Source organism: Callorhinus ursinus, unplaced genomic scaffold, assembly GCF_003265705.2.
Source record: "Callorhinus ursinus isolate GAN/ISIS: 27379988/994484 unplaced genomic scaffold, GSC_fseal_2.0 scaffold5, whole genome shotgun sequence".
Lineage (NCBI taxonomy): Eukaryota > Metazoa > Chordata > Mammalia > Carnivora > Otariidae > Callorhinus > Callorhinus ursinus.
Genome location: NW_027397067.1, coordinates 10,872,576 through 10,891,192, shown reverse-complemented (window position 1 = coordinate 10,891,192; position 18,617 = coordinate 10,872,576). Strand labels below are relative to the sequence as shown.

General features: G+C 41.5%; 2 long non-coding RNA genes across 2 annotated transcripts; one reads left to right on the top strand and one right to left on the bottom strand.

Moving 5' to 3' along the window:
• Positions 1-24: 24 nt before the first annotated feature.
• Positions 25-5,454, bottom strand: LOC141372720 (uncharacterized). The gene is made up of 3 exons (XR_012378119.1): positions 5,243-5,454; positions 2,097-2,275; positions 25-241 (listed from the first exon to the last, which is right to left on the bottom strand). It is a non-coding gene; the product is annotated as an uncharacterized lncRNA (long non-coding RNA).
• Positions 5,455-7,933: 2,479 nt separating this feature from the next.
• On the top strand, positions 7,934-18,273 carry LOC141372791 (uncharacterized). Its single transcript, XR_012378204.1, has 3 exons — positions 7,934-8,089; positions 15,216-15,333; positions 18,177-18,273. It is a non-coding gene; the product is annotated as an uncharacterized lncRNA (long non-coding RNA).
• The last annotated feature ends 344 nt before the right edge of the window (positions 18,274-18,617 follow it).

The following is an 18,617-nucleotide window of genomic DNA, read 5'->3' as shown; positions in this document are numbered from 1 at the left end:
TCATCCATAACAGCACCTGGGTCATTCTGTTTTGAATAATTTTGCAATGCAAAAGGAAAGAGAGGGGAAATGCTGTTGAAATGTGAATATTTTAAATTGAAAACAGATGTCTTAGCAGAGGATGGGAGATGGAATATGAAGAATCTGAAGAGGTCATCTGGGTACTTTTGAAGGAGGCGCTTTTCCAGGAGATGGTTTGGAATCACAGTCTTCAAGTTATGGACACTCACTTATTTTATAGCTGAGGAAAACAAGAGACGGAACGTTTATTTCTGATTTTACCTCAAAGCTTATCTATTTTATTTACTTCTCTTCAGCTGTGTCACTAGTGGTGCGAAGGCGGTGGGAGCAGGCTAATGGCATGTCAAGAGGAATTTGAGAAAATGTGATAGGTCGGTGTATTGGTTCTCGAGGACTCCCATAGCAAAATACCACAGACTGGGGGCTTAACCAGTTCTGGAGGCTGGAAGTCGGAGATCGAGGTGCTAGCAGGTGTGGTTTCTCCTGAGGCCTCCCTCCCTGGCTTGCAGATGGCCATCCTTGTCCTGAGTCCTCACACGGTCTTTCTTCTGGGCATGGGCATCCCTGGTGTCTCTGATGCTTTTTATAAGGAACCAGTCATATTGGATTAGGGCTCCACCCATATGACCTCTTTTAACCTTAATTATCCCCTTAAACTCCCATCTCCACATACAGTCACCTTCTGAGGACTGGGGGTGAGGGCTTCAAGATACAAATTTTGGGGAGGGGGGAGGACACAGTTCAGTCCATACCAGCATGGAAAGTGAGAGAAAGCAAGAAATAAGTTAAAGAGTTGTGTGCAGCCAATGTGACCAGTGAACAAGGCAGGGCATGCAGAGCAATGGTTGGGAAGAAGATGGCTGGGAGCTTTGGCATGGGGACATGGAGTAGGGGACGGGGCTCCTGAATCAGCCCTGACCTGGCCTTCTGTGCAAATGTGTGTGTGTGTGTTGGGGGGGGGGGGAGATGACTAAGACACATCAAATCTCATCCCCATGAGGGGCCCAAAATACCAATGCCATCACACACAGGCTCCATGAAGACTTTTCTCCTATTTTGAACCCCTTGAACAGCAAGTGGTCCAAGATGGCTGTGCAGCCGCCAGTGAGAGCATACTTCCCAGTACCCATTTCAGCCACGGCACTCAGATAACAATGGCCATGGAATTCCCTCTCAGACAGTGTGATCCAACACTAATCAAGGAGTTTCCCTACCTTAACACTAGAAGGTCTTCCTGGTGTCTCGCATGGGAATTTCAGAGTGGTTGTAAAGCAGTGATCCCTATATGTGTCCCACTCTTTCCTATTCTAAGTGGGAGTGTTTTCTTGCACTTACTCTACCCCTACTTCACCCCGGTTCATCAGTCCAGGGTGTGTCTTTTTAGTTCAGAGATGTTCGGACCAAGAGGAGGCATCTCTGACGTGATGGAGTCTATGCCAGAGACCCTAGACTTTCAGCTGGAAGGGGACTGACAGTCCTTTAGGGAGCCTCCCTTGAGGGAAGGGGTCAGTGTGTTCTATGAATGAGAAGAACAACAGAATTGTTCGAGGTTGTCAGAGGGTGGATTGTTGCAGAAACAACGCTATGGGTCTTCAAATTCCATCTCATCGTTCTCTTCCTAGGTACCTGGGTACCACCTGTCCTGGCTTCTCTTGTAGTGAGGTTGGGGCCAGGTGACTGGGTTAGCACAAGGCTAACTGGATGAGGTCACCAGCTCTGTCAGTCACTCCCAGCCTGGCCTTAAGGAAGCTTCTTCAAGATTGGCCACTTCTCTTTTCCCTCCCCATGGTGACTGCAGAACACGTGTTGGAGGCCAGTATGTGATAGACAAGGGCTACCTGACTCAAACTGCTTGTTGCATCAGTGAGAAATAAATCTTCATTATTATGTGTACGCCACCAAAACAAGGGCACATCTCAGCCTTTTCTAATACTGAAACTTCCTCACTGTTGTATATTTTCCTCCTTGTTTACTTCCTTTCCAACCTCCCTTGACACTTGCTTTCATAAAGACTTCTTATCTTAAATTCTAGCCAGTCCCATGTGCTAACTCATTCCAAATAGTCCCCCGCATACCTTGTTCTCCAAAAGTGTAGAGCGACTTCACAAAATGCTGTTCTGAGGTTTTGCTTCTCAGCTCTCAGCCTGCTCCTCTGTGCTATACTCCAGGTCCCCTCGGAATCAAAGTCAAGTGAAAGGGTGGGTCAGCTGGGCAGGTGCCCTGGTAGCCAACCCATGAGGGCCAATGGAAAACACTGAAATGCAATAAAGTGATGAGAATTGTATTTATCAAAATTCCTCTCAGAATCCTTTCATCAGTTGTTTGTGGTAGTGGCAGGAATGAGACCCCCAAGGGGCATATTCCAGTAATGGCTGGTGTCTGCTCAGTTGCTTTCTAGGGAAAGAGGTATGCAACCCTGAGACCGGCTGATTGCTCATGATGAGGAAGGAGAGGTTAAGAAGCACCAGCAACAGCCCTTTCTTAGCCCTTTCCCCAGCTCAGCACTTAGTTCTCCTCTGAGAACATAGGTAACAGCTTGATGTGATCTGATCCTGACCTTTTTTGCTTTGTGGTCAACTTACCCATTCGTTCAGTGCAACCCAAGAGGAAGAAACATAGCATAAATATCTATACATAGCAAGGCCTCTCCCCACTCCTATTACCCAGTGGGTAAGCAGGTAGTTGTGGGACTAGTAGGGCCACAGAGCAAATGTCTGCCTCATCTGGCGCCTTGTATTTACATACAGGCAGTGGGGTCTGTTAGCAAGCTAATGATAGCAAATATTGTAACTACCTAGGGCCTATGGCATTCCTGCAATGAGATTGACCCCTGTTGAACTGCTCACTAATCCAACATGATTTTAGCCTGACACGTGAGAACAACGCAAGGTGAAATTATGAAGTGAGGCTTATCTTTGGTGGCCCCTTCCTCATTTTCCTGTGTCCATCTTTCATTCATGAAAGAGTCAAGAGTTGCTGAGTGTTCAGGCTGCCCAGACACTGTGCCAGGAATGGTAATTTATAGACATGAAAAGATCCAATCCTGCCCTCAAAGAGTTTAGAGTTGAGCTCAATCATTTCAGAAGCCCAGACAGATTGAATTCCAACACTGTAGATACCTAGGAGTAGATTTGAAATAACATGATACTTTTTTGGGGGGGAGGGGCAGGTATTTAAAAATGTAACTTCTAATTTCAGAGCAAACAGAGACCATCCTATACCAGAGGATTTCAAGTGGCAGATGGATGAAGCTGTCTTCCTAAGGTCCTGCAGTTAGGCCCGGAGACACATGTTTTTTGGAGGCTGGCCCTGTTTCAGAGACACATTGGTTGCCTCTTCTATCTGACTGCTCACTTACAAAACAAGCTTTTTGCTTTATTCATCAAAATTTCTTTGCCCTTATCAACCCTCATGTGCCATATGAATCCTGCAAAGCAACCCTTGGCCTCAGTGCTCCAAACTAATAACTCTCATTGGATGTCTTCCAATGCTGTCTCATGGTGTTTGAAATTTTGGCAGGAGATGTAGGGTCAATAGTTGTTTGCAAAGTATTCACCTTGGTTCTCTTGGTGAAATGATGTAACCATCGCTCTATCTTTGGTGTATCAGCTTTTTTTTTTCTTTTTTTCTTAAGTAGGCTCCACACTGGGTGTGAACTCACGACCCTAAGATCGAGACCCTGAGATCAAGACCTGAGCTGAGATCAAGAGTTGAAAGCCTAACTGACTGAGCCACTCAGGCACCCCTGGTAAATCAGCTTTTGAATCTAAAGTCACTTAAGGGCAGTGGCAAGGCTGATGGGTAAGAATGTAAAAAACTGAAGCCCTGCCCCAATAACGCATTGGTAAACACACATGTGCGCACACACACACACACAAACACACAATTTAAGCAATCTTTTGCATCTTTTATTTAAAAAGAGCAAGGGAAAAGTATTTTCACATATTGAAAAATCTTGACGAGATGACAAACTGAACATGATCCAAGCCAAAGGACTTTGAGGAGAAACAAGAGAACAACAAAACCAAAAAGATTAGTTAGCCCCTTGGTACTCAGAGATGTGTTTTTAAGACCATGTCAACTTACAAATAACACTACCACATAGGATTCCTCTATAAAATATGTCTGCCACAAAACATTAAGATATTGATTTTGGGCTGATGTTCAGGTGTTTACCCACTAGGTAAGTGCCTAGCTCCTGCACATGAGTATCAATTGGCACAACCACAGATTACTAAATGTTATGGATGGTGGAGGGGCCCTCTTGGATGTCCAAAATTGTGATGGTAAATCCTTAAAGGAGGGCATTCTCTCATGATTATGGGGCAAAGACTGAAGGAACAGAGGCTGACAACTCACTGAACACATACATCCTTGGCCTCTATTGATAAATATGTTAAAGAGTTTCTTAGCTCAACTTCATTAATAAAATGTACAAATCAGATGGACAAGACCATAATAGTCCCTCACCATTTCTAAGCTAAACTGATAAATATAAAAAAATTTAATGAACCTGAATGAAAATCATTTGATAATTTTGTAGGAATCTAGGGAAAATGTTCTGGTCAGAATATGTTCATTGTACCAGATGAGAACATTATGAATAGATATCCTATACACAGATACACACAGCTTCACTCACACTCACACAGCGATAAGAAAAAAAAAGAAAAGAGTGAAAAAAAAAGACACTGAAAGCACCAGATGGGAAAGGCAGGCTGCGTCACTACCTACTGGTGATTCTTCATACTGCCCAAGCTCATGAGCCTATCACTCCTCATTAACCAAAAGTTGTTCACATAATTCCAGTGAGGTAGGCATGACAAATTGATTTCTTTGAGAGAGGAATTCGATAACGGGAAGCAGTGAAGAAATTTAGAATTTCAGAAAGTCTTTGCTAAGTTTCAAAAAAAAAATCAGCCATGAAATTGTTACAGAAGTAATTCTGCTCAATAGGAATAAAAAACTTGCTTGGAATAAGCCATCAACACAGGCACCACAAATAGCTAAGTGCCTCTGCTAATTACAGGCTTTATTAAGAAAGGCAAATTCTCTTTTTTAAAAAAAGAAAGAAATGCAAATTCTCATTGTAATATCTTGTATCATTTAAAATAAACCAAAAAACCCCCAACCCCCCCCAGTATTGTTTAGCAGTTGTATCGTTGCTATATAGCAAATTACCCCGAAACTTAGTAGCATAAAATAACAAATATTAACTCACAGTTTCTATGGGCCAGGAGTCCAGACCTCTTAGCAGGGTACCTATGGCTCAAGGTCTTTTCCAAAGCTGCAGTCATCTCAAGGTCAGATTGGGGCTGAGGAATCTGTTGCCAGGCTCACTCCTATAGCTGTTGGCAGACAGAAATTTGTGCTCAGTCTATTCCTGTGGGCTTCCCTACAGGGCTGTTGCATGCCATGGCAGCTGGCTTCCCCCCAGGGTGAGTCACCCAAGAGAGCGAGGAGTGCCCCAAATAGACCCTACTGTTGTTTTATATCCCAACCTCAGAAGTACTATCTCGTCACTTCTGCTGTTCTATTTATTAGAAGTAAGTCAGAATTTTCAGCTCCCACACAAGGGCATGAATGCCAGAAGGCAGGGATCATTGGGGCCATCTTAGGGGCTGTCTAACACAGTGGCTAGCAGTCTGATTCTGGAACCAGGATACCTGCATTAGCTTCTCAGCTCTTCCACTTACCAGCCTCATGATCTTAATCTCTCTGTGCCTCAATTTTCTTACCTTTACAAAGGGGATAACAAAGCCACCAACTCATAGAGGCGTTATGAATCATCAGTGAGTACTTAAAACACTGCATAGCACTAAGTAACTCTTACAGAAATTGTGATTATTATTACAAGAGATTGCTTAATGCTCTAGGTTTCAGAATGTTATGGGAGATAAAAAAGAGAACTTTCTGTATTTGTTTACATAGTAGGTAATATATTTGTCATGTGCATTATCCACAGAGGAATGGTACTGAAGGAAAACCAAAATGGCAGAACTATAAATGGCTGCATTGCCAAGAGTTCCCTTTTCATGGCAGAGGGCCTTGGATGGAGAGGGAGTTGTTTACGGGATGAACCTAAAATCTCACCATGGAAGTCCCACAAGTTGAAATTCTCAGAACCTGAAGAGCAGCAGCTCTGTCCTATTTCTGATGGTCTTCTATCTCTCTTCCTAAGAAGAAGATAGGGGATGGGGAACCTCTTGACTTTGCCCTTCGGAAAAAATATATTTGAGAACTGCCCAAGGTTACAGAATTCCAATAGAACTAAAGTCAAAGTAAACATATCTTTGGAAGTCATTATTGACTTTAGGGTACAGCTATGCCTCCCACCAGCCCTGGAAACCATGCAATTACCAGCAAAGAAAACACTCTTGTGATTCACCTGTGAGGCTGGAAAGTGCAGGAACAAGGGAAATCAGAGGTCCACCTCCAACTTCTTAACAAGGATCATCCCATAAGGTACAGAGGCATATCTCCCAGTATACATCTTTTTCAAGTCATAGCAGGATGAGAATTCCAAAGAGGTTCCAACCCTTCACTCCAACCCCCAACCCATGGGTATATCTAGGAGAGTGGATATATAAATCACCTAGAAGTTACTGTAATCAATGAAATTTAGTGATGGGAAGTGACATAGGAATTCTACTGAGGACGCCTGGGTGGCTTAGTTGGTTAAGCGACTGCCTTCGGCTCAGGTCATGATCCTGGAGTCCCTGGATCCAGTCCCGCATCGGGCTCCCTGCTCCGCAGAGAGTCTGCTTCTCCCTCTGACCCTCCCCCCTCTCATGTGCTCTCTCTCTCATTCTCTCTGTCTCTAAATAAATAAAATCTTTAAAAAAAAAAAAGGAATTCTATTGAGATTTTCACAGATCAGACCTCTTGATTTATTAAGTCAGATTGAAATCTCCAGTGTCTAATTCCATCCACTATTTTGAACTGAGACTACTACTAAAAGTAAACATATTGCATGCTTACTATGGGTTAGACACTGAACTGAGGGCTCTCATGGATTGCCTCACTTAACCCTCTCGATCACCCTATGAGGTTTATACTATTATTATTATCTTTTCTTCTGGATGAGGAAGCTAAGATTGAGAGAAGTTAAATGACTCATGACTAGGAATCAGCTGCGCCCTGAAGGCCTCAGTGCAAAGCCCCGAAGACCTTCTGCTATTGTTGGCAAGAAGGGAAAGGCAGAAGGTGTTTAGGAACAGCTGGTTGTGGGATGGATGATTAATTTTGGATGTCCCAGCAGGGCCAGATCAGGACAGACCAGCACTCACATGCTAAGCATGTTGGGAAGGCACAAGCTGTATCTCAGCTCACTAGCCCCTGATTAGACGGTGAAGGACCTCCTTCTGAGGAAAGAAAGATCAGAGGCATACCAGCTGGGTTTGATAAAACAGGGAAGGGTAGACAGGGCGGAGCACCCCTTTTCCTGCTGTCCCAGTCCTCTGTGAGCAGAAGTGGGGAAGCAGGACAGGGGATGGAGACTGGGACAGAGGAGTCAGACACACGGAGCTGTATCATTGGAGGCACCGTGAGAAGATGAGACCACACAGACTCTGCTTGTGTCATGTTTGGCTGAGAACATGGCAAAGTAAGGCTTGGTAACTGCAGTAAATACCCCCGTTTGGAAAAAGAGGAAACTCAGCAACCACAGCTTCTCTACAAAACAGAATCTCACAGGCAGAAGCTGTAAGGTCTGCGTCTGGTGGTGTGTGTAGCCCGTCAGTCATGTTGATCATGTTCTCTGTGGCGAATCCCTCGCCTGTGTACTCTAGGCCCTGGGATCCTCTCTCTGGCAGGGTGTTCACTGTCCTCATGGTCACATCTGAAGTGGGCTCTGGGGAGTCTGAGCTCCTTGAAGGCCGCTAAAGTCAGTCAGGGGCTGAAAGTTGTTCAGCTCAGTTAGATCCTGAAGCGGCTATGTTTTCTGCCATGTGGAGAAGGCCAGGATGCACAAAGAGAGAAGGATGAGGCTGATAGACAAGAGAAAAGTAGATATAAGAGAGAAAGTCTTGATGCCATATGAGTTCCCGGTCCAGCTGTTCTCAAGGAAGTCCTTCCGTTTCTACTCCTTAGATTTCTCTTTAGATTCTGTGAGATGCCCCGAGGCCTTGGCAACCAAGAGTCCTCATTAATACAATCCTATAGTGAATCCAACCATCGAAGGTATTCCATCCAATGTCAGAGATACTCAAGTTCTTTGGCCTGGACTAGAGTTCTAATAATTTTCGCCCCATTTTTATTAGATAACACCCATTAACATTACCACAGCAAAAGCAAAAACAAACAAACAAGCATCCCCCCCCAAAAAAACCCCTAAATATTGTGGCTGACTTATAAGCAGATGTATTTACTTAAGAGGGATAATAAATGACAATGAGTCATAATGCAGTGGCTCTACATACCCTGATTTTGCTCCAGAAGGTCAGGTAAATTTGTATCAATAATAAAAACATGCATAAAACATAGGTGAGTTAAACAAAATGTGGTAGACACAAACAATGGAATATCACTCAACTGTGATTGAGTGATATGATATGTCAGAATATGCTGACATATGCTACAACACATCTGAATCTTGAGGACATTATGCTAAGTGAAATGAGCCAGTCACAAGAAAACAGATACTGTACAATCCCACTCACATGAGGTACTTCGAGTAGTCAAATTCATAGAGGCAGAAAAGAGAATGGTGGTTGCTAGAGGCTGGGAGGAGGGGGCCATAAGGAGTTGTTGTTTAAGGGATACAGAATTTTAGTTTTGTGACGTGAAAAGCGTTCTGGAAATTGGTTGCCCAACAATATAAATGTACTTAACACTACTGAACTGTACACTTAAAAATAGCTAAGATGGTAAATTTTGTTGTGTATTTTACCACAATTACAAAAAAAATCAACCAGTGAGACCAGTGTTCTAGAACCTTGCTGTTGTTAGAAAAACAGATATATTTGTTGATAAATTAGTCTAGATATTAGACTAGGTGACCTTCCATCCTGGATGCTTAAAAATCTGATGACAGGTTGTTCTTAATTTTTTCCCTTAACATGGTACACAAAAATTATTCTATTTTAGACACATGGGGGTAACTGGAAGGGCCTGCTTGAAGCTGGAGGTCATTGGTCGGGGAGCAGGGGTGGGGCGCTCTAGCTCTTCCAGCACCCAGCCAGCTTGCCAAATCCTGACTGTCTCTGCACTCCAGTCACCTATTCATGGCACACCTGCTGAGAAGCTCCCATCTATGGGGCCTGGTCACAGGACGATTACCTCTGTCAATGACTAGAATCCAAAGCTGACAAATCAAGTTTGTGTAACCTGTAGCTCTGAAAAGATGGAGCAGTTCTGCACTGGTTGTTGTTTTCTAGCCTGCTGATTTTATCTGCAAAGCTTTGAACATCAAGGCAATGTCCTCAGATGCTACTCTAGGCTGAAAATAAGAAGGCACATTAGTTTTTTATTAAGGTAGATAAAACACACGGGTGCCTGGGTGGCTCAGTTGTTAAGCGTCTGCCTTTGGCTCAGGTCATGATCCCGGGGTCCTGGGATCAAGCCCTGCATCGGGCTCCCTCCTCCGCAGGAAGCCTGCTTCTCCCTCTCCCACTTCCCCTGCTTGCGTTCCCTCTCTCACTGTGTCTCTCTCTGTCAAATAAATAAATAAATAAACCTTAAAAAAAAAAGTAGATAAAACACAACTACCAGACCCTGAGACATTATTTTTCACATTCAGCGTGTGACTGTCGGATACAAACATAAATATTAATTCCTTTTGGAATTAATAGAATGATTTCTTCTCCCTATCCAACCACCCACAACTTTGATGAAGTAACTTATCCTAACCTGAAGTGGGAGTTTCCTGAAGGCACATTAACAAGGAAAATGGATCCCTAAAATAGGGCATTATTACACATTATATTACATTAGGGTATACTTACCTCCAAAACAGAGAGAGAATTTCTCTGTATCTTAGATCAAATCCTGCCTATGTGACTCTTACAATCCATCATGGTTTTCTGAAATGTCATTTTAGGTAAAAATATTTGAGAGTGATGTTTCTGGAAAATGAACTTGTGGCAGACCAAAGATGATACTCTTCTCTTTGACAGGTGGAGTCAATTCCCCTCCCCTTGAGTCTGGGTGGGCTGTGACTTGCTTGGCCAGAAGTGATACTGTGTTATAAAATGCTAGGCTAGAAGCAGCGTTGCCCTCACAGAAATCCTGCTTTCTGTGTATAAGAGGTTATATCCATCTACAAGCTTGGATACGCCCAAACAGTTCTAAGATAACTCGTCCAAAGAAAAATTCAAATAGTACTTAATTAAGGATATAAATGACTAATATGTTGTCTCTATATTTGTTTTCTCTCTTGCCATTCTGATCACAATCCTCAAGAAATCATCAACGCATTCCAAAGTTGGAAGAATCTTCAGGAGGACTGACCTACATTGATTTCTTATTTGGGGAGAAATAAGTAGGCTTCTAAGTCAGCATGTTATTATTATGGTCAAATGTTGAGAGGAGCTTTGGGAGATGACTCTAAGATCATGACAGTTATCAACAGAGTAGCTTTATTTTTCATTGAATTCCAATTATTTAAAAAGTACTAGACCCTGTAAGATGTAAACAAATTTTAGAAAAATTAAAAAAGAATGATCCCTATTTCACAGAGTGGTCAGCAAAGCAAGGAGGGCCTCAAATCAATAGATGACAGATGCATAATCATTTCTTATGTTGTCTGACACTTTAGAGGGGTGAAGTGATTTGCCCAATGTCCCACTGATGGTAAGTGGTAGAATAAAGATGAGGCTGAAAGTTATAGTCATTTCCTTCCCCTAAGCCACGCTGTGTCTATATACCACAATGTTTCCATAGAAACCCATATGAGACGTGAACATTTGAGAAATTGATAATTTTCAACTTTAAAAGTGTAACCCAACAAGCTCACTGCCACAGTATTAATCTACCAAGACTTATTTGAAAAACTGGTTGAAGCATCTGAAGTCATGGGACATGCTGTTTTTGTTGGCTGCTTAACTGAAGTTCAAAGAAAAGATAGCAAGAACTTTCTCCACACTCCAGCCTCCAGTTCACCTTGGGTTCATCTGATACTGGCCACAGATTAGGCACTATAAGTGTTTAAAAAATATCTCTCAAAGGAGGACCCAAAGGTGGTTCTATTGAGATGTGTTATTTGAATTGATGTTATTTTCCTCTCCTTGTTCTGTTCACCTTAAAATGGCATACTTTTCAAAGGTTATAAATAATAGGCTTAAACAAAAGCGTAGTTAAACTCATAACTCTATCTCTTGGGACAAAGAAATATCAGTAGAAGCAAAGTGTGCATTGTATGTATATTAGAAAGCTTGGAAATGGCAAGCGTTTTGTCACTGAAGAGGTATAAAGCTTCCAAAGTCAACAGAAGCCAGTGGGTTATATACACAGCCTGTTCAACTCTGGACCCAATAGCCAAGATCAAGGCCATTTACTGATAAGAGTAGACCTTGAACAATATTTATCAAGGTCTCTCTTTCTCTTTTTAAGTCACTACAACTATTTGGGAACATTGAAGCCAAACTGCACTTGCACATAACCTTGATCCTGTGTGTGTTCTACTTCTTATGTTTATTTTGAGGTAGTTCTCTGTTCTTAGGTCTATAAACTCTAAGTAAACGGCATTAAAAAAAAAACACCTGATCCTATAGCCACATTTTCATCAAGAACTCAAACCATTATGTAGTGGATGGGGAAAATGCTATTTACAACTTCTAAGGAAGACAAATCCTATGGAATGAACTCCCCACCCTTTTCTACTGAGGAGCTCAATTGGTTTGGTGAAGGGGCTAAACATGATTAGAGATAGAAAAGAGGGAACTGGCTCTACTTGGAGAGAAAATTTGGAGTCCTAGGGAGCACTAATTTCCTACCAGGGAGCATAAAGTTGGCACGATGGCATAAGCCTGGAGGTAGACCCGGGAAAAAGGGCCAAAGAACAACCCGTAGGGATGGATGGTGTAGGACTTGCTGAGTGCTTGTATTGTATTGCTGTAATATTTCTCTCCCCTTCCTCTGTAATCTCCTTTTATTCAAGTTGGCTGCCAAAGGAAAAGCCTTGCATGCAGGGTTTTGTTTTCCCTGGGCTTTGGTTTTGGGTGAGGGTAGGGTGGGCAATGAAACACAGGAAGTGTCCAAGTGTCCAAGTTCGACATCTGTGTTAATGTCATGTAGAATAGAAACCGCATATGAGGGGCAGTGGGATGGCTGTTCGTAAATCAAACTGATTAATTAGAAGCAAGGAGCTTAGAGTAAGGATGCTCATGAAAATAAAACCAATGTGGAGAAATGTTGGGAAGAGCTTTGGACTCCAGAGGACACGGAATGGAAGTCAGAGTCAATCTCACGTAAAAGTTAGAAGGATGGGAAATCATAGATACTCCTGGTAGAAGTACATGTGTCACTTGCTCGTGCTCTCTTTCTCTCTCTGGGAGGGGGTGTTTAACAGATACATAAGTATCTTTACCTAACTTTTATTTATCTCACCCTTCAGAAGTACTATTCACTTGTTTTTGATTTTACAGATGAAGATATTAGAGCTCTGAGTCTCTTTTCCGGGCCACTTAGGAAAAGTGGGAGTGCAAGGGATTAAGCTGAGACATGACCCCACAGCAATGGTTAGGGCACACTGGACAATAATGTGGACCCTCCTGGAGTCACTGAACAGCTTACGTCCTTACACTGGGGGCGGGGAGGATCTCTGGTAGCTTGTGATCCAAACAGCTCAGTTTGCCATGTATTAGTGACTCTAACTATTCAGATCCCTAAAGAAACAAGTAGGAGATTTTAAAGGAATGAATGGCCTTTGCCATATCATCATTTTCATTTAATCTCTCAACATGGGTTCTTCATCAGAGTCGGTTTTCTTGGGGGAATTTGCTCCAGAAAATAGAATGTTTCTGTTCTTCGCACAGAAATTGCAGGAACTGAAAAATAAGTGTGATGAAAATATGGAAGGGAATTCCTCCCGTGCAAATGAGGGACAGGTTGGGGAGGGCCACAAGCAGCTGCAATCAAATGAGAGAGTTAAATAGATCACTGGAAAAGCAAGCAAGCCCTTATATGTAAATTAAGATCCATTCATCACAACCCAAGCAACTGAAAAGTCTGAAAATCAGAGATCACAACAAAGATTTTGGATTTAGTTAAGAAAGAAGAGATTGGGGCGCCTGGGTGGCTCTGTCGGTTAAGCATCTGCCTTCGGCTCAGGTCATGATCTCAGGGTCCTGGGATCGAACCCTGAGTTGGGCTTCCTGCTCAGTGGGGAGCCTGCTTCTCTCCTTCTGCTGCTCTCCCTGCTTGTGCTTTCTTGCTCTCTCTGGCAAATAAATACATAAAATCTGAAAAAAGAAGAGGTTAAGGAAGACTTATCATGGCTGCTTCTGATCATTGAGGGTGACAAAAGTCAGTGCCCACACTGGGGAGAGAGTTGGAGACAGGACAGCGAGGCAGTTCAAGGGTTTACACAAAGCACACTTGATTCAGACTCCACTGAAGAGCAAGATAAAGGAATCAGGAAGACAAGAGAGGTATAGGAACGTTCAAGGAGAAAAACTGTTCTCCCTTACATCTCTTTCCTGAGACAGAAAGAAACAGAATGAGAAACAGTGGGAGGGGGAGAAGGGGAGAGAATGAATGAACGGATGAGAATAAATCAGGCAGGACTATTTTAGGAAATAAACAAATGAAGGAGATTATGAAGAGTCAGTAAGAAAAAAGATATTGTCCTAAATGAGCAGTCACCAAGTGACACAGTGGCAGGGATTGTTGAGTTCTTCAGTGACAAAAGTCTTAAGAGAAGTGAATAATTATGTAACCAGAGTACTCAGTGGTGCAGAGATAACAAAGGATAATTTCACAGAGTCCTCATAGCACAGAGAGAACAAAAAAATCTTGAGTGGAAATCAGAATGAAATCAAGTGAAAGCTTAAAACTGGAACAAAGAAGAGATTTTTGAAAATTTAGGATAGAAAAATAGATCAACCATCCGGAAGTTAATGGGAAAATTGCTATAGATAGTTGTTAAATTATGTATCATCTCATCTCATATAATTCTCATTACCTGTAAGGTAGGTATAGCATAACAGGGTAACTAAGGCATAGAGTTTGCATGCCTTGACCAGCTGGTAAATGGTGAAGTCAGGGATCAAACCAAAGCCTATACTCCACCACCATTAACATTTTTGTAATTAATGAGCATAAACACTTTGAGTACCTTAGTATGCATTAAAATTTTTTTTCTTCATAGCTAAAAATATTAATCATACTTCACAAAACTAATCATAATTTTTAATATTCCCAGTCCATATTTCACAAGTTGCCCTCAAAATACCACTTAAAGTTGGTCTATCCAAATCAGGATCTAGTCCAGTGTACATTTACTACAGCTGTATACCTCACCCCTCACTTACTCTAGAAGAATCTCTTCATGACACGGATCTGTCCTGTGATATTTTTTCATCTTCTGGATTTGTCTGATTCCTTTTTTATTTTTTTGACAACTTTTAACTTATTCTTTTATATATTTCCTATGAAGTGGAAGTTACATCTAAAGGCTTGACAGATTCAAGTCAAATGTTTTAGTTTAGAGTACACCACGTGTAGATATATGTCTACACCACAGGCAACCCACTAGAAATGTGTAGTTCCTGGTTGTTCCACCACTGGCGGTGCTAAGTTTGGTCAATGAATTAGGGTGGTGATGGCCTTATTCTCCATTGTACAGCCATGGTTTCCCCCTTGTGATGAGAGTATAATATTTTTTGATGTGCCCTGGACAAACTACATAGAAAATTCATTTCCCACCAATCAACCATTTGATAATTTTAACACCAGCTGATAATCCTTGTCTGAGTTAGTAATTTCACTAGGGACTTCAAATGGTGATTTTATATTTCTCTCATCATCAACATCTATTGGCTGGTATTCTGAAATAAAGGTCTGTGGGAAAGGCAGAGTAAATGTGTGATGCTTCCCTTTACTTACCAGTTTCAAACTGAGGAGTTGGTTTAATGACTTCCTCAAATGGTGACAAAGAAGTTTTAATAGCTCATGTGATAGTCATGAAGGACTTAGGAGATTTTCGTAGACCCAATGTCTTTTGGCTAACTAAAATCCTTTTTTTTTTTAGAGAGCACAGGAAGGGAGAGCTGCAGAGGGAGAGGGAGAAGTCCCGATACGGGACTCGATCCCAGGACCCTGGGATCATGACCCAAGCTGAAGGCAGATGCTTCACTGACTTGAACCACATAGGTGCCCTTGGTTAACTAAAATCTTGATGCTGATATGGTATCAGTGGGAATCACATCAGCCTCACTCTTGAATCCATTGGGCATTGAAAGCTTCTTTACTTTTAGTTACAAGATAACCTGGGCTCACCTTGTATTTCCCTTTTCTGAACCTGGAACCAGCCATTTCTTGAAGGGGCTCTGGTTACTCTTAGTGAGGAATAATATTAGAGACTGAAATTTGGGCTAGAGATGGTAAGAAGTTTGTTTGTTCATTTTGTATTTCCTAAGTAAACTGTCATCCTATGGTAAATCTTTTCTAACTTGACTTTCTTCTTATCATGAAATTTCTCACATCATTAAACATTCTACATTAAAAAAAATGAATAGTATTTCTTAAGACCCCATCGTCTTTGTTGACTAGATCTGTACAGTTAGACACTAACATATTTTTTTTAAAAAGCTATTAAACAACTAGGAAAATTGTACTGACCTGTAAAATTATCTTTAACCTATTTGTTAACACTATACTTTGCCAGCTAGTCTACAGATATTACTAGACTAAAAATGATTTTAATAAAAATTCTCAAATTCTTTTCCCAGTAGGATAGTGCCAGAAAACCAACCCAAAAGGAAGAAGATAAACAACACAAATTATATTTTCTATGGATTTACTTATTGGTTTCCACTGAGTTGTATCATTTGACCCTCTTAACCTCCATGATACCATCTTTAGGCATGTTATGTTGGTCAGCATTTAATTTCATGGGAAGAATCAGAATTAAGAACTGAAGGACCGTGTTCTAATCTCCTTGTTCTGGAGATAAGAAAATCGGGACTTGCAGAGTTGGTGGTGGAGGCATAATGAACAGTTTAGGACGTCCAACTCTCCATTTTAATTTTACAATTCTGCCACTTCTGTCTCTATTAGTGGGTTTGGTGATCATAAAGTTGCATACACAATTCTGAAAGAACTGGTGACTACAAGAATTGAAATTTGAGTAATCAGAATTTAGCCAAGGAAAACAGGAGGGAATGTGATGCGGGTAAAAAAATAAAAAAAAGGACAAAGCTTTTAGGGCAGTGCTATTAAAATGGAAAATGCATTATCAAAGGAGCTAAGATACTTGGGACATTTTAAACACTTTCCAGGGAGAATGGCATGTGGGCATATTGCCAAAGTGTTAAACATCTGGGCACTATCACACTGAAAAAAACCTTGAGACCTAGTACATGACACTATCAATATTTTTCATTTAATACCATTACATTTCTGGGAATGTGAATTATATTTAGCCCCGTATTCCTACAGGTCAGAAAAAGCAGTGCTCAATGATATTGACGTCTGGGTAATTCCCAGTGCTTATATTAACAAGTAAATTTTATACTCTCACTTTATTCGAACAGCTAAGGGAGACAGAATGATGTAACTTTCTTCCCAGGGCCTATACGCCCTCTGGTGGAGACAATAAGTAAGTAAATTCCCACATCCTGATGCATTAACTTGTCAAAGGGACTGTAAGATACTGTTTTAACAGCAACACCTTGATCACTGTGAAGATCAATGGGGCCTGTGGCTTTAGAGATTTCTTGTCAGATGACATATGAAAAAAGAATTCTTCACTCACTTTTCTACCTCACATGGTTCCTCCTCCAGACCTACGTATTGGTGGGTGGAAATGCGGTTTTTCATCTTCCACACTGGGCTGTTTTGTAAGATTGGAGTCATTTTGTGAAAGTTAAACTGTAATCGACAATAGCATTTTTGATATTGTTAATTGCTGCCAGGCAATGACAGGTGCTATAGTAATCTCAGTTCTTTTCCTATATTGAAAGTAACCATCTCCTAGCACCCAATTGGGCTTTTTTTTTTTTTTTTTGAGTACATAAGATTTTAAAAAGCCTGTATGAAGAAATTTTCAGATTTCTAGGCTTATCAACCTTTTGGCTTTCAAGATATTCTGGCTTACAGTTGAGTAAGAATACCAGTATTCATTCACTAGATCAATGTAAAAAAGAATTTGGTATTCATATCTCCAGTTAAAAAAAAAAACCCAACATATCCTTATGGTAATAGAATCAGGTCCCTTCAAATACTCTGCTTTTTCTGCCTCATGATTTTTTTTAAGGAATTTATTTATTTATTTATTTACTTATTAGAGAGAGAGAGCACAAGCAGGGGGAGCAGAGGGAGAGGGAGAAGCAGGCTCCCTGCTGAGCAAGGAGCCTGATGCAGGACTTGATCCCAGGAGCCTGGGATCATGACCTGAGCCAAAGGCAGATGCTTAACTGACTGAGCCACCCAGGCATCTTTTTGCCTCATGATTCTTAAATAAAAGTGCTAGGGAGACAGCAGACACTGAGGAAAAATATAACAAAACTTGGAACTGTATTTGAATACTCCACACAAAAAGTTACACAGTACCAAAATTACCAAATCATCAGAGATTAACATTTTACCTGAGGAAGGTTTTTTTTTTTTAAAGATTTTATTTATTTATTTGAGAGAGAGAGAAAATGAGAGAGAAAGCACATGAGATGGAGGGAGGGTCAGAGGGAGAAGCAGACTCCCTGCCAAGCAGGGAGCCCGATGCGGGACTCGATCCAGGGACTCCAGGATCATGACCTGAGCCGAAGGCAGTCGCTTAACCAACTGAGCCACCCAGGCGCCCCTGAGGACGATTTTGGTGGTGAATTAAGAGTTACCATATTTGCTGAATATGTCTTGAAGTATTACTTAACATGCTGAAAATTACTTAAAGTGCTGAATATTTGCCACATTTGCTAAGTATCCTTTAGGAAATGACTTAATCTTTTGTCAATCATCTATAAAATGAGTGTCCTTCTATCTCTGTATCTACACTGTAGATGATACTAAGAAATGAGGACGATGTTTATTGCCGACCCTGTTGGACACCAGAAACGGAAGCACACCAAGAGGAAGGAGACATTCACTGACTTCATCTCTCCTCACAATGTGATTTCCCCCAAGTCATTTCACTTCTTTCCCCGTGAAGATGATGGGGATAACATTGATTCTGCTTGTCTCCCATGGTTCTCGTGAGGGCTTGTCCCACCTCATCTTCCCTACACTTGACTCTTCTCCTACACATTTGAGGATGGAGAATTTCTTGCTCCAAGGAAAGCTTCCAGTAAATCGGAAAGTTTGGGAAGTAATATTTCAAAGTATGTGGAGAAAAACGAGAAAAGAACCTGCCAAGAGAATGGCAGGAGAAGTAAGAATGGAAGTGAGAGTCTGTGTGTTGGTTGAACAACACACAAACACTACCACTATTCCCAACTACCACA